We start from the raw sequence: 25,875 nt of genomic DNA, 5'->3' as shown, positions 1-25,875 counted from the left end.
TGGCTGTACTAGTTTGCACTCCCAGCAAGGGAGGAGTGGTTTAGTTGCCTAAGGGGTTCAGCCTCCAGCAGCTCAGGGTTCAAAGGGTAGCCACAGGGAGTCTCTGCATATTATGACATTTTTTATCTGAGGAGCTTAAGAGGAAAAAGACACTAACCACTCTCTTGATGGTTTTCTTCAGACCTTTATTCTTCTTTTGCATTATCTATTCTTTCTTTCGTTCTTTGGTGTGGGAAGTCCTTCTGTATATGTATTGCTTTTATTGGTTAATGAATAAAGATGCTGATTTGGCCTGTGATAGTGCATAATAGAATTATGTGGGAAAACTAAACTGAATGCTGGGAGAAAGTAGGCAGAGTCAGTAAGAAACCATGTAGCCACTAGAGGAGAAAGATTCAAGCCACTATCCGGAACCTTGAAAGTAGGCCACGAACCTCATGATAAAATATAAAATAATAGAAATGGGTTAATTTAATATATGAGAGCTAGCTAGAAATACTCTTAAGCTATTGGCCAAACAGTATTGCAAATAATATGGTTTCTGAGTTATTATTTTGGGTCTGGGCAGTGGGGAACAAATGAACAGCCTCTACCAGCTATTACTGATATTTTCCTTTAACTCTATCTTTAGTATTGATGTTTCCCTTCTAATTTCTTTTCTCTCACTCTTGATGTTTTCTTTCTAACTCTTTCATTCTTTCCTTCTAGCTTATTTTTAACTCCCCTTAACTCTATCTCTATATTTTTCCCTTACAGCTGATATATATCACAGAAAAATCTTTCAGGCAATATAAAAATTACAATGTGGTTACATTTAGTTTTTCAACTGAATGAATACAAGTAAAAAATACCATGTTTTCTATATCCCTTACACAATTAAACATTTTACGTTGTACAGGTGAAAAACCATCCTAAGAACCCACATATATCTATTCCCAAACAACTTGTTATCCCTTAACTGTGTGGGCAAGCAAGATATTCTTCTCAGTCAAGTCTTTTACTGGCAAGCTGCATTTTGCATTCACAAAGAAAGGGCCAATTACTTTATTACTTATCTTGAAAGGTAATATTATAATCTTATGCCAATACTATGTGGGTTTTATTACTATAGTTGTATAGCACAACTTGAAATCAGGGATGGTGATACCTCCTGGTGTTCTTTTATTGTACAAGATTGTTTTAGCTATCCTGGTTTTTTGAAGAGATGATAGATTTTGTCAAAGGGTTTCAGCATTTGATGAGATAATAGTTTGTTTTGTTTTATTTCAGAATATTTATATGGTGTATTATATCGATGGACTTTTGTATGTTGAACCATCCCTGCATCTCTTGTATTCTGTTGGTGATGCTTGTGTCTGTAGCTCCTATTTGCTTACCTCGATTTTCCATCTCCAGGATTCCATCAGTTTGTGTTTTTTATATTGCTTCTATTTCCATTTTCAGGTCTTGAACTATTTGATTCATTTCCTTCAACTGTTTGTGTTTTCCTGGATTTCTTTAAGGGATTCATTTATTTTCTCTTTAAGTACCTCTATCAACTTCATAAAGTTGGCTTTACGGTCATCGTCTTGTGTTTCAGCTGTGTTGGAATATTCAGGGCTTGCTGTAGTAGGATAGCTGGGCTCTGATGGTGACATATTTTCCTAGCTATTCTTGATTGTGTTCTTATGCTGGCCTCTAGGCATCTGGATTTGGGGTAATTGTAGGTTTGGGTACAGGTTTCTGAATTTGCATTTGTTGGACGGTTTTGTTTTGGTTTTTTTTTAACCTTGATTTCTATTCCCTCTCTGATCTTCTGACCTGAGTGTCCTGTAGTTACGCTAGCCATTGAGTCTTCTGGTCCAGTCGGTACCTCTTCTCAGGTTCTGGCACTCTTTGTGACCTTTGGTGTTCCTGGTGCCGGCTTTGCCTCTGGGTTTCCGGGTTTCTGGGAACTAGTGTGGCCTCTAGTTGAGCTGGGGGCATCAGCCAGAGTTGTGAACCAGGATATAGTGATAGGAGTATTGGGGAAAGGCTGATTGGGCTCTGAGGAACTGTTGGCAGTCTGCCAGTGGGGGGCTTACCTGGGGTTCCAAGATCAAATATTTCTTGTGATGCTTTTTAATGCATACCTTATTGTTTACATTTTAGTTAAACTTGACCTTTGGTTTCACCTAAGATTAAGATAAAAAATTAGTATTAATATTTTTACATTGATAATGAATATATTTACATATAATTCATATGTAATTTAATTTGTGACAATATTTCAGACACTATTATAACCTTTATACAACATTGAGACAAAAATGATATTCTATTTGTGTCTACTTGATTACTGAGGTTATCACCATATATTTTCCCTGCTTTAAATTGATAAATAACTGAACAGTAAATTGTTACTTTGTATTTATGTAAGAAATTCTCTTTTTTTCCAAAAAGGTATTTTTACCTAAGGACTTTGCATGTATTATTAACATCTGTTTGACTAAAATTTTACTTTGGGAATTTGGAGGGATCTTTTAAAATTCTACAATTATTAGCTATCCTTTCATAAGTATTTCTCTCTTATCTTTTCCTATAAAAACTGAAAACAAATGATAAGCATTAGGACTTATTATTTTTAAAAACAGCATCTTCAATTCATTTGTTTCCTTGGGGGTGTCCTTTGTAATGATGGGGTGCTCAGTGTCCAAGCCAGTCTAGCTGGGGATTTCTTCATCAAGGCAAGACAGAAGCAACAGATTTTAATAGAATCCCAAAGTCCTTTTTCAGGGCTCTCACAGGTTCAGCTCAGCACTTACCCTAGGGCTGTCTCTGGAAATGGCGTTCCTCACTAAGCATTGAAACTGGCTTGTATTCCAGTGAGGGAAGATCAGTTTCTGTATTATAGCGGATATGAAATCACGTGAGGCACACCCATCCCCACTGCCACCACTGTTACCAGTGCTACCCCTGCTGATGCTTTCCCACACCTTCACTGAAACATGGTGGACACCGACAGCACTTTCTTTTTTTCTGAGACAATTATCCTTGTTCAAACTTGAAGAAATTACCCTGGCTAAGCACTAGCGGACATGACTACAGCAGACTGTATTTCATTTTATCTCTCTCTTGTTTGCTTTGAATGTTTGGTCAGCTCTCTCTTTAACAGAAATTCAAAAGTGGTTATTTTCTTTCTTAAAAAATAAAATCAAGTCAAAGTCAAACAGGTCAGCTCCTCTTAGATTCATTCCACATTCTGTAACTCAAATGCATCCAACCAAAGCCCCAGCCATTCATTTTGATGATAAAAGTGCACTGTTGAATGGCTTTTCCTGGAGGTACATAAAAATATCTGTTCACCCCAAATAGGGTATTGACAAGCCACCAAAGGACGATCACACCCAAAAATAGTTTGCTGAGTCATCGGATTTATTGCAGCCACTCTCAGTAGCATGGGTGAGTCAAAGGCAAACCTGCATCACCAAATAGCGCACCAAAGCATAAGTGGCTGGTCAGAGAAGCTTCCTCCTGGAGCTCTCTGCCTAGCTCCTAAGCAATTCCACCACAATCTGTTGTGCGGGGAACCGCCAAAAGTGTCACGGGAAACCCGCCAGGTGAAGCGGGAACGGAGAGATGCTTAAGAGAAATCCCACACTAGCTCAGAATTGAGAAATAGATAATTATTTATTTAGGGGTAAACTCACAAATCAGAATCCTTGACCGGTTGAAACAAGCGCCAGCAGAAAGGAGCAAAAGGAAGGAGAAAAGGAACAGTTCGGGCCCACACATAGTATAAAAGGCCACGCCCTAGTAGGCGGGTAATTACAAGCTGGAAATCTTCCTACAGCAACAGTCTTCTCACGGAGCAGTAGTTCACTGATTTATAACCTTGGGGTCCTCCTATTTCTTATAACTTCCTAGGCTTTCCGATCTTGCAAATTTTGTGAGTCTTATCAATTTCTTTCCTCATCCAGAAAGGGAATGGTCCAATTAGAAAAAAAAACAGCTACACAGAAGGTGCCCAACTCTATATTTTTCACAGGTAAATTGGCAAGGTAATTCAATCAATTGTGTTTAACTCTTTCTGCATGCTGTGAATATGTATTCTTCTCATTGGTTAAGAATAAAAGCTGTTTGACAAATAATCACGCAAGCTAAGATTAGGAGGAACAAGCAAACTGAGAACTCAAAAGAGGAGGAGCAGAGTAGGGAGAGATGCCAGCCAACAGTCTAACAAGCAGGACGTGCTGAAAATGAGGTAAAAAGTATTGAGCCAGGACAGGAACCAAAAAAAAAAACTACAGAGAAACCCTGTCTCGAAAGAAAAAAAAAAAAAAAAGTATTGAGCCATGCGGCAAAGTATAGATAGAAGTATGGATTAATTTAAATGTAAGAGCTACTAGAAATAAGCCTAAGTTATTGATCAATCATTAGTAATTAATATAAACTTCTGAGTGATTATTTGGAAGTGGCTACAGGACAGGGTGGGTCAGAGAAACCTCCATTTATATGATGCATTGCCCTACTATGTAGTTTTTAAATTGCACTCCACTTTGCCATTGTCTAACTTGAAACAAATGGCCCAGGTTTAAAATAATTGATTTTTATTTCAAAATAATAAAAATGATAAAATGATGCTCTAGAGAAGTTCAGAGAATCAAATACACCATGATTTTACTTCCTTATCCCTCTTTCTCAAAGGCTTGTTAGTCATTTGACTCATGATAAACTCAGAATTACAATGTAATATTATTTAATACTTAAAAAGAAGGAAATACAGTCATTTGTTACAACATGGGTAGACATTTTGTTTGGCAAAAAAAAAAACCAACAACCAAGTCCAAAGACAAACTTCCCATATTTTCCTTTATATAAGCCATCTAGAGATTTTCCCAGGTTTCTTAAGATTTTTATTTATTTGCCTTATTTCATGTGTATGGCTATTTGTCATCTTCTATATATGTGTACACATGCATTCTTGGTATTAGCAAAGGCCAGAAGAAGATAATATGCCAGATCCTCTGGGACGGGAGCTACATGCATTGTGAGTAGCCATGTCAGTGCTGGGAACTAAGCCTGAGTCTTCTGCAAAAGTAGTGAGGGTTCTTAGCTGCTGAGCCCCAGCTCAGCTCAGTTCCTCCCAACCCCTCCCAGGGGTTTCTTATGGATTCTATGACATCTTTTCACTGAAGTGCCTAAGGTACAGAAAAACTATATGCCTTGGTGATATGTATCATCACTTCCCCAACAGATTCTAAGATGCCAAATGGCCAAAAGTTCTGCTAATGAAGATTCACATAGCCCAGGATGTAACACACAGAGCCTGTCTCTTAAGGTAAAAATAAATAATCCTTTATGTACTTTTTGTTTAAATTTTCTAATAGGCGCTGAAGCAATTCTGGGAATACACACACACATACACACACACACTACAATGAGAGAAGCTTGTACATGGGGGGGGCATATAGATTTCCTAACAGTTGTGTTAATGGCATAGACAAGGCATTTATTTCTCAATGTCTAATTCCCTTTGCCTGATTAAACAATTTGCTGTCGATGACAATTTAGGATAGTATTGACTAAGTGGTAACAGATTAATAATGGTTACCTTCCTTTCTTCTCTGAAGCTGAGAACTGAGAGTTTCCATTCCTGGTTCTTTCGGATTGGGCTCAGAACAAGGGCTCATAGGGTTTAGTAGATTTTCAGGAGGATCAAGGAAGCCTGTAGGTCTAAACATAGTGAGGACCACAGGGGCATCTTGAGTGCCATTTTGCGAGGGCCAGAGTCTCTCACCTCCTAGGCAGGAGAGGTGGTGACTCGGTGCTCCTGGGACACATAGTTAACCTCATTTTCACCTGTATCCTCCCTGATTATCCAGCTCTGAGTATACACTCTAGTTCTAATTGAACGGAGTTTTTCAATAATCAATATGGCTTGACTCCAAGAAGTCAACTACCTAAATAAGTAAACGGAGATGCTACATTCTGGTCTCTGCTGTTTGTCTCATAATTGCAAGTACATTTGACTAACTAACAAGGATTTTCATAAGGAAAATCAGACAATTAAAAGATTTCATTGCTACAACCTTGAAAGCCCTTTATGCAAACGATGCCCTGTAACATACTGGGCTTTGCTATGCTCACACAAAGTTGAACTTGGGTGCTCAAGGACTTTTATGGAAGAAAGGTTCTCATTTGGGCGGAACCTTGGTGGTACCTTCTCTTGGTACCTTTGGAAGGAAAGTAGTCATCAAGACCAGCATTTCCACCCTATCGCTTAGCAACCAGGTCAGTAACAAAGAGAGAGCACACATGTTTTACCCACTAAAACAGTCATACAAATGAGCCTCGACAGCCCTCTGACCTCAGCTCCAAGCGTTCTGTACTCCAGGTTCTGGCACCTTTGCACATTTTCAGCCACTTCACTTGCAGCCACACCCTGAGGTCATATCATGATCATCACAAAAGGCAGAGTATAAATACCCGCCCACCCCTGCCAGGCTTACTACATCCCAGACTGTGCTAAGTGCTTTTCCTGCATTATCCCATTTAATTCTCCCCACCAGCTTTTGACACGGGTGCTATTATTATCTCTACTTTACAGATTAAGTAATTGAGCTCCAGGTTCACACAGCTCATAACTCAGAGACAAGACTCATGCACAGGTGTGTCTCACATCAAAGTACATGATTTTTTTTTTTAACTGTTTCACATTTTCATCTCTCTTCTGTAATCTCTAGTTTAACCTTTCGCTGCCTGACTAGAGTTTCTCCTATCACCATCCCTGGTAAAGTCACACTGAGGCAAAGCTTCTAGAGGCAGGTTTATAGTCTTCCTTGATCTTTCCAAGCCTGTCAACCACCTCCAACTTCGCTTCCTCTTTGGCAACCTAGCTGCTGCTGTCAATCATTTTAACTACATGTTTACCAACTCCCTCAAGTCCCCTGATTTTTTAATGGTTTTTCTGCACGACTCTGATAATGTCCAGGCCTGCATTAGCACAACCACCTGTTTCTCCTTGCTGCCCTGGGAATGTAAAAGCCACTATCATAAAAATTAATTAATTAATTAGTAATTTAAAATAATCTACTTCACATGTTTAAATTCCTTTTGCCCAGAGCCTCCCGTCTCAGTCAAAATACCCTGCCCTGCTTTCCTAGTCCTCTCAGTGAGGTCTCTCAGCCCTGTTTTAGTTTTTAGCCCTACCACCAGGACTTCATCTCATTCTTACTCTCTCCCAGCTGATGAATAAGCAGTCTGTGTCGCCAGAAAATTGAAATCCTTCAACATGAACTTGAGCTCTGTTCTGAAAATCCCCATGCCCTCATTACGTCTCTACCTATTAGCTGCACTGTGAGAGTCCTGGTCTTCAACAGGAGCAAGTACACTTACTCAAAAGGCCCCGGCCTATCTTGCCAGGAAGTTCCTCTTGTGTGTGTAGATTTACAGTCAATGGTTCTTTTCTGAATTTCTGACAAATTTCCACGACACCCTAGACAAGGCCCCCAATCCCTCTCAACTGCTGACTTTAGTGGACACTTGGTGTTTCTATAGTGCTTCTCCTGGCCTCTTTTAGAAGTGTTCCCTCCCTTGAATTCTGTGAGGGCACACATAGTCTTGAGTGTTTTCGGGATCTTCTCTTGGCCATTTTCTCATTTTGTCAGGATACACTAAGTCTTGGATGGATACTCAAGTTCTTCCCATGACCCTCTCTTCTACCTCTATTCACTCTCACCCTCTGAAGAGATTTGAGCAACATGTAAAGGCAAATATTATCCACATGAATCTGTTTTGAGTTACTCCAACAGAATGCCTAAAGAGCTTTTTTTTTTTTCTTGCTGTTCGGAATTTCAGAGGCTCAAGGTCCTAGAATGAACAGCCCCATTTGTCTGGCTGCCTTAGATAGCACCCTGGCTGGGTAACAACATACTAAGAAGTTGAAGAGGAACTAGCTGAGTGCAGAAGGGATCAAAAGAGTGCTGTGACCTCCCTGTATGACAATCTACTATTGCAAGGACCAACTCAATCCAGGAGACCAGAGCTATTGTCTTATGAGAGTAGTTCCCTTGTAAACTGATGGACCTTCTGGGACCCACCTCATTCAGTTTCCACCATCGTGACATTGCTACACCAAGGACTAAGCATCCAGTATAGCACCTTTGGGTAACAATTCAAATCAGGTTCAAACCATAGCCATATGTAGGCTAATGAAGCAAAAAATCAATATTCTTTGTTTTCAACTCCAAATTTCAGCTAAAGGCCCAAGAACTACGTGTCAAAAATAGGTCCACTGCCTCTGCATAATTAGTTAATGATGCTAGCTAACATTGGACAAGTCTCCTGATAGAGAAATTTAAGAATCAAGTTACATTTTTCCCTTATGAATTACTCCCATATACGTGCCCAGCTGAAAAGAAGTGTGTTCTATTGATAAAATCTCACACATTCACTCCCAAAAATTTCTATGAAATCCTCTCCACACAAGGAAAATTGTTCCATCATGGATGCCCCAGTTGGACATAAGGACTCTGTAATATGTAGAGGGTAGAAGGAGGTGTAATCTGTGATAGACTCTGTCTGCATGGCTCTTAACATCTCATGGAGGGACGTGGATATGAATAAAGTCAAAATAAGTGAGATGAAAACTCTCACACACTTCAGAAAATAACGATTCAGTTAACAAGTAAAAGTTGAAAGATAAATAGTTGAACAAATAATTAAGCCAATGCAGAGTTATATAGCCAAATACCTGGGCTAGAGACATTATAAAATATCATTGTCACTGAAAAGCTAGTGTGACTAAAGTAGAAATTAATATGAAATTGTTCAAAATAAAACTCTACTAGGGGAAAAAGTAGGTCATACAGAGCCTAGACCATATAAAGGAAGTATGTCTCTGTATGTTATAGTAGCAGTGTCGAGATAATGAAGACAGTTATGGAAATTAAGTATGAGACAGGAATACAGATAGATAACAACAGATAAATAACAGGAGAGATGGGATAGTCAAATTTGAATTTGCTAGTGTGTTTAAGTGCAAAAACAAAAGCAGGGGGTTGATTGGGTACTGTATTTACATATATGTCATAATAGGAGTGATATATCTTGGGTTAGTATAAGAGGATGGAATCTGAAGACTTGTGGCTAGACTGGTATGTCATTTAGAAAGTAGAAACAATAGGACACAAGGGTCTGCTGAATGTCCAAAACAATAAAGAAAAATATGCTTTATCAAATTCCTACAGAGGTTATTTGTTTTTATAGGGGACTTGATGACTCAGAGAATAGAAGGTGGTTTGTAATAAAAAATGGTGCTAGGTATTATTGGGAAAACTTTGATTTCAATTCTTGAAAACTGATTTACAGAGATTTCCCACCTTCCAAGAGGAGATACGCATTAGAAGTCTGGAACTTAGAGGGGAGAGAAGACAGCTCATCAATGTGTGTGCTGACTGCTTTCAGAGCATCACTGAAGTCATGGTCTAGGGAGACTATGCAGGGAGAAAACTTGAGTGATTGAGAGTTGAGTCTATGAATGGTTGAGCAAGGAGGAAAAGAGTACAGAAAACAAACAGAAGAAATATCTAGAGAATTAGGGAGAAAAAAGGACTGTATCGTTTATGGAAGCCAAAGGCAGATGTTTTGAGGAGGAAGTGACCATTGGCGCTCCCCCAAGTTCAAGAAAGACTTCTGGAAGTACCTGTATTCAGTGAGTTACTTGAAAGTGGGATTATCAGAACCAAAGGCACATTAGAATGGCTGAGAAATAAGTGAAAATGGCGAAACAGAATGTTTTCTTCAAAGAATTTTAATGAAAGAGCTAAAGGCGAATATGGAGCCAAAACTGGACTTGTAGTTAATGGAAAGGGCTCAAACACAATTAAAAGCTAATAGGAAAATCTAGTTAACAGGAAGAATCTATACATGAGAGAATGCAGAAATCTTTGCTGTGAATTCTAATGCAGCTAGGAAGCAGAACTGGATAGATACTAGGATCTAGGCAAGTGTGACCTGAGCTCTCAGAAGAGAAATTGTTTTTATTGTTGTAGACAAAAAAAGGAGAGATATTGGGATTGATGCTAGTCATTTACAGATTTATAACTAGAAGAGAAAGGGTTCTCCTACAGTTGATTCTGTCATCTTTATTTTTCTATAAAGTGGATGTGGGAAGAAACAAAGTGAGCAAGAACTATTGCTTTCAGAAATATGGGATCCACATACTTTTCCCTATCCAATTAACATCCCTGCACACTATACAAGATAAATGGAAGAAGACTGAATATTGGACAGAAGAGACAAGCTAGGGCTTTGAATATGAAGAACAGAGCAGTGCAGCAGACACGCACGCACACACACACACACACACACACACACACAGAATTGAAGAAGGGAAAACAGGAAACACCAATAGGTTCAGATTTTTTAAAAAGTCTCAACAAAAGTTGTTTCTTGTGGACCAACTGTCAGGAAGCATCAGCCTAGACAGACAGATGACTTTGTATAAAACCATAGGAAAACATCAAAGAACTATAACCTCCACCTATTACCAAAATAATTATGAAGTTGAGTTTGAGGAATTATGGATGATTTCTCTAATCTGAGGTGGTAACACACATCAGGTCTTGAGACAAAAGTGCTCTGTCACCAAAACACTAGAGTGGTACTAGAGGACTTGTTGCAAGTTTGGAATGTCACCTAGGTGTCAGTAAGGCCAAGGGTAGACATGAAACTTCTGTCTCTACCTAGAAATAATAGAGATTCTCCCAACATTGAGAGCCAAAGGAAACCAAGTGGTGAATCTGGACTTCCATCCTCAGACTCCAAGGACCAGGAAACACCTATATATTTTTAATACAGAGCAGTGTCAGTGAGTGGAATCTTCCAATTATAACAGAAGACTTAAGGAACATATATTCTTACATTCCCCAAATGTCCAGTTGTAAGAAAAAAAAAATACACAAAGCCAAACAGAATAATATCAGTGTGTATGAGCTAGGACAGCCAGCAGATGCCAGCACTGAGATGACAGATGGCAGGAGGATATGACAGAGTTGTAACACCTATAAATGCTTCCAGTAAATAACTAAAAATGCTTTAAACAATGGAGAAAATAAGAGAAAAGAGGCAGAAGTTGTGGGGGGGAGATGAAAGAAGAGGAGGGAAGAGGAAGGAAGATGTGTATGATGCTACACACTGTAATTCCAATTCCAGCTGCTCAGGAGGTTGTAATAAGAAAATGTCAAGTTTGAGACTGGACTCCAGTGCAAGTCATAGCTCAGAAAGTAAAAATAAAAGAAGACAGAAAGTCTTAAGAGTAAAGTTTCCATAAGAAAACAGAAGATATAAGTGGTAGTCAAATTGAAACTTACAGCAGAAAAAAATAACAATATAGGCAAAAATGAATCTATAACAATGTATGGTGTCTATAGAACATTGGAAGGATCAGAGGAAGAGAATCTGTGAGCTTAAAAATATAACCGTAGAAATTCAACCTCCTGAAATAAAAGAAATAAAATTGATTTTAGAAAGCTTCAAACATTAGTGGGAAAATACAAAAGACATCTAACCTTCATGCTAACAGAAAAACAGAAAAAGTAACCAAGGTTATCATTGGAAAGATTCTCAAAGAAATATTGGGTAGAAATTTTCAAAATATTATAAAATGTATAAAATTATAGATTTAGGATGCTGAGTAAAATATAAGCCAGAGAAACCAAAATTAATACAAGAATATGTACAGTATAGTCAAATAGTAGGAAACTGCAGGCATAGAAATTATCTTCAGAGTTATGACAGCAATGTCTCATCTTTGAAAGCAAAACAGTTTGAATGTAGGTATGTTCTTACTAGAAACTTTGGAAGGAAAAAAAAAGAAGTAAAATTTCCCCAGTGCTGAAATAACAAAAGTGTCAACCCAGAATTCTATACCCTGCAAAAATACAGCTTAGGAAATAAGAGACACTCAACAGAGCTAAATTAAAAACGAAAACAAGAAAAGAATTTATCACTAGATCTATCTCTAAATAACAAACAAAAGAACTTCTCTCAATACATAGTAAGTGTTTAAAAGAAAGAATTTTGGAACACCAGGCAAGAGCTGTAGCAAGCAAGGAGGCAAACAAAAAGAGTCTATACAATAGCGTTTCCTTTCCCTTGAATTTAAAGTATACTTGGTGGTTGAAGAAAAAAAGTCAAAAATAGGCCGGGCGGTGGTGGCGCACGCCTTTAATCCCAGCACTCGGGAGGCAGAGGCAGGCGGATCTCTGTGAGTTCGAGACCAGCCTGGTCTACAAAGGGAGTTCCAGGACAGGCTCCAAAGCTACAGAGAAACCCTGTCTCGAAAAAACCAAAAAAAAAAAAAAAAAGTCAAAAATATACCTTCTTTTTTCCCTTTCTCCTTCATCCCTTTTCCTTTCTTCCTTCCCTTCATTCTTCTATCCTTCTTGTCTTCTCTGCTAACTTTCTCTTGATTTCAAGCAGTCTTACTTGCCCATTCATAGCTTTTTAAAAATAATTGCTATGCTAAAAAAAATTACATGCAGGTAAGATCTGTCAGAATATATGTGAATAAAATATTTAATGTGAAATATAAGTAATTACATAGTTATGCTCACAGTGACAAAATGCATATCATGTGGGCATTAAATGGAAGTAAGTACACCTATACCAATACCAGATAAAGTATTTACAGCAAACATAACTGTTAACAGATATAATGTTATTATATAATTTAGACAGAGTCAACCCATGAAGATGTGGCAATCTTAAATGAGAGTTTATACAACAAAAACAAAAACAAAAAGCAGAGCTATATATAGGCCTGCACAAAAGAAAAAGTTGACAGATATATAAGGAGAACAGATAAATTAAAAGTTGAAATTGTAACTCCACAACATCAATAGCACAGCTGAACAACAGTCAACAAGGATTTAGAAGAACTGAATGGCACGGCATTCTCAATCACTGGATCTAATCAAAATTCACAAACACGTCATCCAACAACTGCAGATAGATTATATACTCTTTTCAAGTAATCACAATACATACATGAAAATAGACCAGACCCGGAGTCATCAAATTAACCTTAATAAATTAGTCATATATAATTTTCTTTGATACTAGTGAAAATCAAACCAGAAATCTGTAACAGAAATTTAGCAGGAAAAACCTCCAAACACTTAGAAACTAAATAACATGCATCCAATTACCCATACATTAAAGAGAAATTCTCTATAGAAAATTTGAAAGACATTGAATTAGAAAATCAAAATCTGTAAAACACAGCTAAAGCAGTACTTAAAAAGGAAGAAATATAAAGGTAACTGGAACACATTAGGATTAGAAATAGAGAAATTATAACGTATGTATTTACCTCAAGACTTGGGGGAAATGTCAAATTCAAAGAAAGAATCAAGATAACAACCAATAATATTTGATACAAAAGTGATGAAGAAAGTCATTGAACTAAAGATATGGTTCTTTGAGATATCAATAAAAGGGACTAATCTCTAGGAATATTGACAAAGAAAAATAGGAAAAAAAACAAACAAATTTCCAATATGAAGAATGACTTATCTAATACATGGTAGGCATTGCAGACAAATGATGAAAATAAGGAAATAGTGCCTATAACTCAAAGACACCTTGGACAGCTCATTGAGTTGTGTCAATACACAAATTACAATCAATCCAATGTGAAATAGGCCACTGGCTTTACAACTATTGCTAAATTTGAATTCATCCTTTAATCATCATCCCCACCCAAAAAAAGAATGCAATAATGGTCAGAAATTTTCGCTAGTGAATTTACTTAGTATTTAGGATAAACTAACACAGATACCACATTATCTCTTACTAGGAACATTCCCCCAACTAAACAAATTAGTGTTTCTAGAGACAGAGAAAGCAAAGGCTGCAATAAGTGAACCCAAACACTGATATGAAAATCTTGCTGAGTTGGAGGAATTCAGTTTTGACCATCTCAATCATGGCATCCTGCTTTTGGTACTGTACCGTAATTTTGCAAGATATTATCAGTGGAGAAAAATTAGATGAAGACTACAGGGAATCCGTATTATTTCCTACAACCTTGTGTAAGTTGGTCACTGTCTCAAAAATGATTTCTTAAAAAACACAGAGTAAGAGAAAGGAAGTGTGTTTATGTATTTGAAAAGTAGGAAGAGTTTCTAGAAATTGTAAAGATTGAATTGGCCAAAATTCCAAACAGCATTCTCAGACTTTCTTGAGAGTGGGAATCATGACTTTATAAAGACAGCAATCTGCCCTCTTCTGAAGCTCTAATTCCCTGTGCTCCACTTTCTGAGTATAGAACTAGAGAAGACAGGTGACTGAGTTTGTTCAGTATACAGATGTCCAAGCACGTGCAATAAAGAAAACAACTTTTTTCTCACATCCTTCATCCTTCTTTGTCCTTTCCATCTTCTCTCCTATTGCTCTGGCTCTGAATCAGGTTTTCAACAAAACTTGGGACCAGCTGGGTTGTGGTGGTGCATGCTTTTAATCCCAGCACTCGGGAGACAGAGGCAGGTGGATCTCTGTGAGTTCGAGGCCAGCCTGGTCTACAAGAGCTAGTTCCAGAACAGGCTCTAAATCCACAGTGAAACCCTGTCTCGAAAAACAAAAAAACAAACAAACAAACAAACAAAAATAAAACCTTGGGACCAAAGGAAAAGAGACCTCCAACTTTGCCTCCACAACCTTCCCACCCCATTTTGAAGGCACAACCTTGCTTATAATAAGAAATCTTTTAGACACAACACTTCTTCCATATCTTCTTATACATAAATCTATTGCAGCAGGCTCCCCTGAGAAACAAAAGGTGACCATCAGCAGACAGATGACAGATAGACAGGTGCACACACATTTATTTGACTATATCACATGGTTTTGAATACTTCCAAGCATGAATCTGAAGACCCAAGGGAGACATTGGTGGTGACTGGATTCAGTGTTGCCACAGTATCCAAAGGCAGACTACAGATGGAAACAATCTCCCTTTTCTCATGGTTTGAAGATCTTTGCTTTCAACTCTTAAGGTCTTCAACTGACTGCATAAATCCCACCTATAATAAGTAAGTTAGTCAGCTTTCCCCCAATCTATTAATTTCAAATAATGGCTTCACAGTGACATCTGGGCTATCACTGTGTCAAATCTATCTCAAGTAAAAAAGTAGTGAGTAAGCTGGGTGGTGGTGGTGCACGCCTTTAATCCCAGCATTGGGGGGGGGGGAGGCAGAGGCAGGCGGATCTCTGTGAGTTCAAGGTCAGCCTGGTCTACAAGAGCTAGTTCCAGGACAGGAACCAAAAATCTATGGAGAAACCCTGTCTCAAAAAAAAAAAAAAAAAAAAAAGAGTAGTGAGTGATTCCAGCTATGCTGACACAAAACTAACCACAACATTGACTGCAGCTGGAGAGATTGGATCATAGCCCTCTCCATGAGTAGAATGATGCCCTTCAATGCTAGTGTAGCAGGTGTGAATTCTGACTGTCTCTGAAAATTACAGAGATGAGGCCATCTTCATCCTGGTCTCCACAGTGTATGCTGATAATCATGAAGGTCTCTACACATCTTTACATCTTCAGAAGAAGATAAGGACCGCCTGCTGTGGTGCGTGATAATGTAGACAGCCCTGCTGTATCTTCTTAATTTTGATTTATGTCTAATCTGTTTTACCTCCTGGTTTATTATGGGTTCTTCCCACACATCTAAGCTCTCCCATGTTGTAATATGAGCGGCAGGGCTGCGTCCCCGGCACCCAGCCGCCCGCATGGCTAGCTTATGCCCCAAAATAATTACACGGAAACTGTATTCTTTTAATCACTGCCTGGCCCATTAGTTCCAGCCTCTTATTGGCTAGCTCTTACATATTGATCTAACCCATTTCTAATATTCTGTGTAGCACCATGAGCTGGCTTACCAGGAAAGATCTTAACCTGCATCTCTCTGGAGTAGGAGAATCATGGCGACTCCCGACTCGGCTTCTTTCTCCCAGCCTTCTGTCTGTTTACTCCACCCACCTAAGGGCTGGCCTATAAATGGGCCAAGGCAGTTTCTTTATTAAATGAAAGTAACTCCTCCATCACTCCCAGATGCTTTCATTTTCTCTTAGTCTGTTGTTACATAGCTTTCTTCTATAGTTAAAACCCTTCCATTCTGAAGAAACTTGTTAAGAACAGGATGCATGTAGCTGGGAGGTGTTGGCACATGCCTTGGGAGGCAGAGGCAGGCAGATCTCTGGGAGTTTGAGGTCAGCCTGGTCTAAAAGAGATAGTTCCAGGACAGCTAGTGCTGTAACATAGAGAAACCCTGTCTCAAAAAGAAAAAGAAAAAAAAAAAAACATTGTATGGGGGAAAAAAGATGTGTAAATGTAGGTGAAACAGCAGAATTTTAACACAGGATGTTTATAGGGAGCTGACCAGCAGGGTGTTCTAAGGGAGGTAAAACATTTATTTTACAGGGAAGTCCTTTAATCCAAGAAGCAAGTAAACACCTCAAAATAACTAGGAAGTCCCAGAAACTGATGAGATTCACTAGACCCCTCCCTCTCCAATCTTAATGACTGAATGAGTCTACTCTTGGATAAGAATAGAAAGGAAGAGAGAGGGACCAACTAAGATGCCTAAAGCGGTTCAGAACAACCGAGATAACCTACACAGGACCTTGTCCAGCTTGCTAAGCTACCTGAAGAGTGTACAGTGTGCTTTAGGTTTTCAGCTTTTGTGAACTTTCAAACAAGCTTGGTTGGGCTTTTGTTGATACACCCGTCTTTGAGACATTTCTGCTCCTGTAACACCTCACACATATCCCTGTAAGTGACTTCAATAAAACTCATTGGTTCATCAAATTGGTCATTGTTGATATACATACTTTTTTTGTCATCAATTTGCTTTCTAGGGTGAGTAGAAAATTGTTTACCTCTCTCCTGCTATAGGTATAGTGTCATACAACATTTGTATGAGAAATCTGAAATACCTCTGGCTACTAAAACAAAATAAAGATATATTTATCATTTGACAAAGAAAAAAATGAAGTGAAGCGAAGAAAAGAAACTATTTCCTTCATCTTAAATATACACAAGAAATGTCCCAAGTTCATGCTCATCCACACTTAGCCTCCTGAATACATTACTCTCAGAATCACACCTGATGCTTCTGACTCTTAGCTTGGATCCCCGTGACCTCCTGTGGCTTGCTCAGTTCTCAGTGTTGGATGACCCCTGTCCTTTTGTTCCTGGGTCTTTGTAAGGACAAAGTGAAAGAATTTTCTGGCACACGGGTATTTTAGCTATCAGGAGCCAAGGAATACCACAGAGTCACACCATCAACAAGCCTCACGCAAGAGATGTGTTGGAAAGAAACACAGAATGGTGGCTGCCTCTGAGTGGGAACAGAGGCAACAGTGGGCTGGGCAGAGTAGATGGGATTTATAGGGTTTGGGGAGCATGCATGGTGAGCTAGTAGAGCATGTGCAGTGAGCTCATGACCAAGTATAGAGGGACACGAAGTCTTGTTTGGTTGTTAAGACTGATTCAGGGGGGCAGGAATTTAAAGTCCTGGGTTTGGGGACAGGCCAGGGGCAGGGTGGTTCTTCAGTAGCCTGTTACCCAACATTAAGTATCTGTCTCTCCATCTAGCAGAATTGGGTGCCCACTTAGCATTGTGAATGCAAGTACTTTCTGATCACTTCCCTAGCATGATCCCTGATTTATTCCCATTCATGAGTCTAAAAACCTCCCTGAAACTGAAATGATAGCCTCTCCAAGTCCATATCTTCCTCTGGAAAACCCTCACTATGATTGCAGTGCCATCCCCACCCCCACCCCACGGATCCCATGGGTAGACTTCTGCTGACGGCTGGCATATACCTGCTAACATTGCATCAGTCTCACTGTGCTGCCAGTCAGAGGTACCTAAGACTACCTATGACCTCCCAGCTTTCAACAACTTGAACTTTTGCTGAATGTGCACCCACAGAGCCTGCCTCAGGATGTCTGCATTTTCCTGTCCCTGCTCAATTCGAGCATCAGCCCTTAGACTTCACCACACTGTTTGGCCTCCTCTCAGTAACAGAAAAACTGCCAACCCTTTCAGTCTAAGATCTGGTCTCTCAGATTTTACTGTTGATTGGAGGGTGTTTAATATAGTGGCTAAAACAAAGATTTAGGGGGTCAGACTGACCTGGTTGCCATGTGGATTTAAGCAGGGCACAGAAAACCCCTTAGCCTCTGTGATCTAGTGTCACGGTGTTTCTGAGAGAATCAGATGGAGGAACACAGTCAGAGTTGAACACTGGGTCTGTTACTGAGTCACCAGTCACTGTCGATGATCAGCAGAGCTTGAACTAGGATCCGGGAGGGGATGCTTCTTAGTGTGTGCTAAGCAGACATTTGGATTAGACAAAGCTCTGATTTGCTCTGCTTATTGATTGCCATGGTGGAAAGGCTTACATCACAGCCAATTTAGTGTTGCTAATGTAATGTTACTGAACACAATGTTAGAAACACAGACACCACAGCACAGTGAAAAATTAGACTGCAGTACGCATTAACACTGGAGTTAACATTGGTGTGAAAGATATTGGAGTTTATCTGTCCCAGTAACTATGTCTTCTCCAAATTTTGCTACAAATAATCCTGTTCTACCCACACTCACCCTGAGGCCACTTCTCCATGGTGATCCATGGGCATCTGGGTCCTTCACTCTCCTGGGTATGGTACTGAAGAAAGCATGGGGTGGTCTCATCTATTCACATGAATTGTTGCCAATGATTCCAGTCTACAGAGAAGCATAAGCTGCTCAACTGAGCCATCCATCACTTCACAGTGTTGATGGTGAGCATTGCCCATAGGGAACTTTCTAGCATTTTTTGTGTCATCTCTTATCTTGAAGCTGTATGAACATCTGCTGACAAACTTTACTTCTTCGAAGTAAGTGGCCCCAGGACTTTCATTTCCATTTATTAAGAGTGATATTTCCAAGAATAACAGCTAGAAAGGCTGACTTAAAAGGAAAGGAAACATCTGCCGGTAGGTATTAAGAAATTTCTGAAGCAGCCAATGATTTGAGGGCTATGATCATCCAGGGAACTACAACGGATTTTCCCAGTTACCAGTTGCCACCTAGGTATGCAGTAAAGAAATCAGATGCCACCACACCCCAAGATAGAACAGAACCCAATAAAATCATCAGCTAAGTTGAACTTTCCATAAATCTAATGGAACAAAAGTTATAATCTAGGTCAATGAGGGCATCCAGACCCTGGGGATCCAAACTTGCAGGATGCACAGAGCTCAGTGAGATGAGAGGCTTGTGATGTGTCTGCTTTCTTAACAAGGAATTAGGTTGTTTTTAAATTGTGTAGGAAAAAACACTAAGAAGCAGAGGGAAAATAAAGATTATATAAAGGTAAGCAGTGATTTTTGTCTATCTGATGACAATGAAAAGACAGTGTGCAGATGAGAATAAGACCTGAGGGGGGCAGGCAGCTAGTAACCTGTTTTCATTAGTGATCCCCATAGGCAAACAGCTAGAAGCTGGCAGACACCCAAAATAAATGCTCTTTTCAGAAATTAAATACAGGCTCAAGTCAGTCTCATCCCTGATAAATGGAGGCTATTTATCTCATTGTAGATGCCTACTGTATGAGAGTCACTGAGGCTTAAGACTAGCATTTGTGACTCTACAAATGTTCACACGCAGTGTCCAACTTTCAACACGATATAGTTAGACACACATACACGGTACTTCTAATATAGCAATTAGATATAAGAAGCTTGATAATCATCATTTCATCATAACAAGCACTATACTGAAAAAGGAAACAAAAACTCTTCTTAGAAGTACATGCACAAGCCGGGCGGTGGTGGTGCACGCCTTTAATCCCAGCACTCGGGAGGCAGAGGCAGGCGGATCTCTGGGAGTTCGAGGCCAGCCTGGTCTACAAGAGCTAGTTCCGAGACAGGCACCAAAGCTACAGAGAAACCCTATCTCGAAAAAACCAAAAAAAAAAAAAAGAAACCAAAAAAAAAAAAAAGTACATGCACAAAGTAAAACTTTCCACCCCAAATGTTAAACAAGCTGAAACAGGGAATAAGAACTCACCACAACAGACACATGAATGTAGAAATTTCTGTGGGGAGGGGTCATGGAAAAAAAATTAAACCAGCTGTGAGAGGCTCAGAGTAGAAAACTGTTAAGTGAGGTACAAACTACAGGTAGCAAACACAGAGGAACCCCCAGGCTTCATGACTTTTACCTCCAGCAGGTCTATTCGGTTTCTAAAATGGGTATCAGAGAAACTCCTTTCATGCTTTGGGCAGAAGCAGAGGAAGAGCAACAGTTGGAAAATGTCAGAGTATTCCATTCACAAATGGATGTCTTACTATGACAAATGATTTTCTTCCTGTCTGAAATATTGGAGTTTCATCAGAACCTAGACAACTAGGAGAGAAGGAAATATAACACTTCAGCATGACTCCAAGATTGAGTATCTGCCACTATCTGGAAAAGATGAAGGTACCTGAGATGCACTCATACACTTCATAGCCAATGGGATAGGCTCACACAAAGATGAAATCGGATTATATGACTGTGGAATGTTTACCCTACCTTCATATACTGTGCTAGATTTCTAGAGGCCTCTTTATCAAAGTCCCTTTTATTGAACATATCATTTCACTTTTGCAACAAAAATGTTATAAAGCACAAAACCCAGTGTTAAGATAAAGCAAGCACCAGAATCCATCTCATGCATGTCAGGGATATCGGAATAATCAGGTCAGGGATTTTAAAGCACTATGATTAATATGTTGTTCTAGGTCAGTTTCTACTGCTGCGATAAAGACTGTGCCCAAAAGCATCTTGGAGAGGACAGGGACTTCAGGTTCATCACAAAGGGAAAGAAGAAAGTCAGAGATGGAACCTGGAGGCAGGGACTGAAGAAGAGGCCATTGAGAACACAGCATGCTGACCTTCCTTGGCTAGGTCAGCTTCCTTTTGCTTATAGAACTCAGGACCTCCTGTCCAGAGGTGGCAGCACTCACAGTGGTCACAGTCCTCCGCTATCAATCATTCATCAAGAAAATACAACAAAACTTAGTCACAGGCCTTTCTGATACAACTATTTTTTCCTCAGTTGAGGCTCCCTCTTCCTAGATAAACCTAGCTTGTTTTAAGCTGACAAACAAAACCAGCTAGCAAATGTATCTGTTATGATTCTCAAACAACAGAGCAGACATCATGTAAGAACAGGCAAAGAATGAAAGTAGAGCTGTAGAACTGTTTTTTGAAAGATTCAAAAGGAAATAATAGCAACCAAAAACATGAATGAAGATCATCTTTGAATAACTCATTAGTAGATTACATCTGGCTAAGTAAAAATAATCTCTGAGTTTAAGAAAATGTCAATGAAAACTTTCAATACTGGGAACAGAGAAGAAAAAGACAAAAAAAAGCAAATAGAATGAAACATCTGATATGAGATTCCCCTCTGTATGCTGTGATTATGTTTTGTTAACATTGGTTAATAATGAAGTTTCTTAGGCCTATGGCAGGGCAGAATAGCCAGGTGGGAAATCATAACAGAGATATATAGAGAGAATAGACAGAGCCAGGGAGATGACATGTAGCTGTCAAAGGAGAAAGATGATCAAATCTTACCAGTAGGCCACAGCCTAGTGGTGATATTCAGGTTAATAGAAATGGGTTAATTTAAAATGTAAGAGTTGCTTAATAAAAAGCCTGAGCAAATAGATCAGTGTTGTAATTAGTATAGTTTCTATATGACTATTTGGGCATGAGCAGTTGGGAAATGAATGAACAAGTCTCCCCGCCCCCCCCCATATATATATAGTAGTCAATAAATAATGGAATGCTAACAAATAAACAGAATAAATACGTAAAGCAATAACATCTGAGCACTCTTAATAAATGTCATGTAGCAGATCCCAAACCCAAGGATTTTAGAGAACTTCAGGCAGGAAAAGCCTTATTCACCAAGTCACACTTAGCACTATCTTGTTCAAACTAGACAAAATAAAAATAAAGGAAAAAGATACCTATCAGAGATGGAGGGAAAACAACCCCTTACCTATATAGGAGCAAGCAGGGTTTGTTCCTTGGATTACATCCAACTTATCCTTAGAAGCTATATAAGTCAGAGAGGGTTGAAACATTTAAAATATTAAGATGAAACAAATAAGAAAAAAAAACAACCTAGACTTCTATATACAACAAAATTACCTTTCAAAGGTGCAGAAGAAATAAAAACTTCTACAAACAAAGAAAAATTGATGCAATTTATTGCCAGTAGACCTGCCTGGCAAGACTTGCTAAAAGAATTTCTTCAGAGACAAAGAAAATGACATAGATCAGAAACTTATATATCTAATAAGCAAGAGAAGATTTTGAAAGAAATAAGTAGAGGTAAAATGAAAACTTATGTACTTATTTTTTACCTATCTAAAAGATAATATTTCATATGAAATAATACCAGCAACAAAATGTTTTAATAATTATACCTTATATATGAATGACATGAATTAAAGTGATGATACAGAGAATAAGAATGAGAAATTATTAAAGCTTACGGTGACCTGTAAGGTCATGAGATGGTCTGACATTATCTGGAAGCAAAGTTGGATTAGTTAAAAACATATATCACACACTCCAGCAAAACTACTAAACAGTAAAATAGAAGTATCAATGACATGCTAAGAAAGGATAAAAATTGAGTTACATAAAAATGTTCAATTAAAAAATCACCAGAGGTGAAAAGTAAAAATAAAAGAATAAAGCTAACAAATATGGCAAACAACCCATCCATAGCAGTAATTTGTTACAAGCATTAATGATCTAAATATATAGTTTTAAGGCATGTTGTCAGAGTAGATAAAAGAACAACACCTAATGAAATACTATCTTGAAGAAGTTCAAATTTAATTTAAAGCATATAGAAAATTAGAAGTAAAGGAATGGAGAAAGATATACCATATTAATTCCAATCCAAAGAATGAAGCTGTATTAATTTTGGAGCATACATCAGTAAAATGACTTATGAAGAATGGAGAAAGTCATTTTATAATGATAAGGCAATTTATTAACAAAATGAAAAAAAAAACTTATCACCCATGCATCCAACATCAGAACATCAGAATATGTGAAAGAGAAACTAGCAGAATTTCAGAGAAAAATAGATTAACTCACTATTTTATCTGGAGACTTCAGCAGTCCTTTAAGGGGAATGTGCAGGAACAACAGGCAACAGATCAGTAAGACGTGACTAGAATCAGTAGCCCCATGAGTTAGTCTGCAGCAGAAAATTCACATCTAAATACTGCATCCAACAAGAACAAAATAAAGACTCTCCTCAAGTTCTGAGAACTCCCAGATAGCCCAAATTCTGGGTGTATTAAGAAGGAGACATTTAATAAGTGGAAGCCATTCTGTGCTTCCTCAAAAGGCACAGTGGAATTAAACTAGAAATCAGTAGTAGGAAGAGAATTGGAAAATACCAAACACTTGAAGATTGAACAGCACATTTCCGAAGAATACATGAGTCAATGAGGAAATCTCAAGAGAAAGTCGGAAGTGTTTTAAAGAAATGAAAATACGGTTTCTCTAGAACATCAGGGTGCAGCAAAAAACAGACTTCTAGAGAAAACTCAGGCGTGCAGAGAATCCTACAGGATTGACGGTGCGTGTGAGAAACATAGAAAGATTAGAATGTGAACAACATATGCTTCTACCCTAGGACATGGATAAAAGGAAGTGCAACTTGAATCAACTGTAAGAACAAAGCAAATAAGAATTAAAACGGAAATCAATGGGGTTGAAGACGGTAAGACGATAGAGAAAATCAGCAAAAACAAAAGCCAATTCTTTAAAAAGGAAAACAAGTTGTTGGTAGGCTAAAAAGAAAAATGATGAAAGAATATATTTTCAATAAAAGAAAATAATGTAAAAAGAATGCTATGAATTCTACATGCAGAATTGTGATAATCCACATGAAATAGAACAAATTTCTCACTCATCTACCAAAATTCATACAAAAGAGTAGACAACCTGAACAAAAGTAATAATATGAAAAAATAAAATGATAATTTATCAGCCTCACTCCCAAATAGCAACATCAAGATGAATTCACCAATGGATACTACCAAACATTTGAGGAAATAATTATTCCAATACTCTATAAAATTTTCCATAAGACAAAGTTGGGGAAATGCTTTCCAGTTCATTCTATGAAGCCATCAGGACCATAATGATTGATATTAGAAGAAACTAATTATGTTGATCATGATATGCCATATACAATCTGAATTCAGCAACGTAAAAATGACCTGCTTTGGATCGTGAGACTTCAGTCCAGTGCTCCAATGTTGGTCTCTGTCTTCTTTCATCGCCTGATGAAGGTTAATATTCAGGAGGATGCTTATATGTTTTTCTTTGGGTTCACCTTCTTATTTAGCTTCTCTAGAATCACGAATTATAGTCTCAATGTCCTTTATTTATGGCTAGAAACAAAATATGAGTGAGTACATCCCATGTTCCTCTTTTTGGCAATGGGGATGTTCTATCGGGAACTCACCAAGGCCAGCTGGCCGGGGTCTGAAAAAGCAGGGGACAAAACCGGACTTGCTGAACATAGCGGACAATGAGGACTACTGAGAACTGAAGAACAATGGCAATGGGTTTTTGATCCTATTGCACATAATGGCTTTGTGGGAGCCTAGGTAGTTTGGATGCTCACCTTAATAGACCTGGATGGATATGGGTGGTCCTTGGACCTCCCACAGGGCAGGGAAACCTGATTGTTCTTTGGGCTGAGGAGGGAGGAAGATTTGATTGGGGGAGGGGGGGAAATGGGAGGTGGTGGCGGGGAAGAGGCAGAAATCTTTAATGATTAAATAAATAAAAAAAGACCTGCTTATTAAATGTTACTTACCTTAGATAGAAAAGGCTTGTTCCATTTTCACATGTGATTTGTTACTAATATAATTCAGTCTGTCACTAAGTTGGAATTTTATAAATATGTATGGTCATATCAACATACTCATGAAAAGCATTTGAGGGAAACCATCATCTATACATAATTAAAACTCACAGCACTGTAAGGGTAGAAAGGAACTGTATTATCCTAAATGATGAGATATCAAAAACTTTTTCATAGCCATAAAAGAAAAGAAACACTTTCTCTCATCACTCCTTTTCAATATTATTAAAGACAATTCAATAAGACAATAAAAGTAAATAATCTTTCTCCTAGATTTCTTTCTGTTGCTAGGACAAAATACAGCCCAAAAATCAACCTGAAAAAAAATATTTGACTTAGAACTCATCATTGAGAGAAGTTGGGGCAGAAGCCTTGAAGCAGGAACTGGGGCAGAAACAGTGAAGGAATGTTGCTTACTGGTTTGCTTTCTGAGGCTTGTTCAATTTGCTTTTTTATATAAATCAGGGCACTCCTTAAGGGTGGCACCAACTTCAGTAGGCCTCCCACATTGATCATAAGTCTTTGGGAAAATACTCCACAGACTTGCTTAAAGGTTAGTTTGATGAAGGCACTTCCTCAATCGAGGTTCCCTTTTCCCAGATAACTGTAGCTTAGGTCAAATAGACAACAAACTAAAAAGAAACCAACCAGCAGACATTCTCATGCCATCTCCCTCTCTTTGAGGTGGGCTTCAACCTGCCACCCAGGCTTGCCTCAAACTCATGCTCCTCCTGCCTCTCCCAGATTCTCAAGGACTAGGATTAAACACATGATCCATAATCTGGCTAGAAAGGAAACTTAAATTTAACAATAATACATGAAAAACATAAATACTAAATTTGAGAAAAGAACTGCTAAGAACACCGCATCAATGAAGATATGTAAGTACTAAAAAAG

The sequence above is a fragment of the Chionomys nivalis genome, chromosome 5 (assembly GCF_950005125.1).
Source record: "Chionomys nivalis chromosome 5, mChiNiv1.1, whole genome shotgun sequence".
NCBI classification, from domain to species: domain Eukaryota; kingdom Metazoa; phylum Chordata; class Mammalia; order Rodentia; family Cricetidae; genus Chionomys; species Chionomys nivalis.
Note: the sequence above shows the minus strand (reverse complement) of the source record.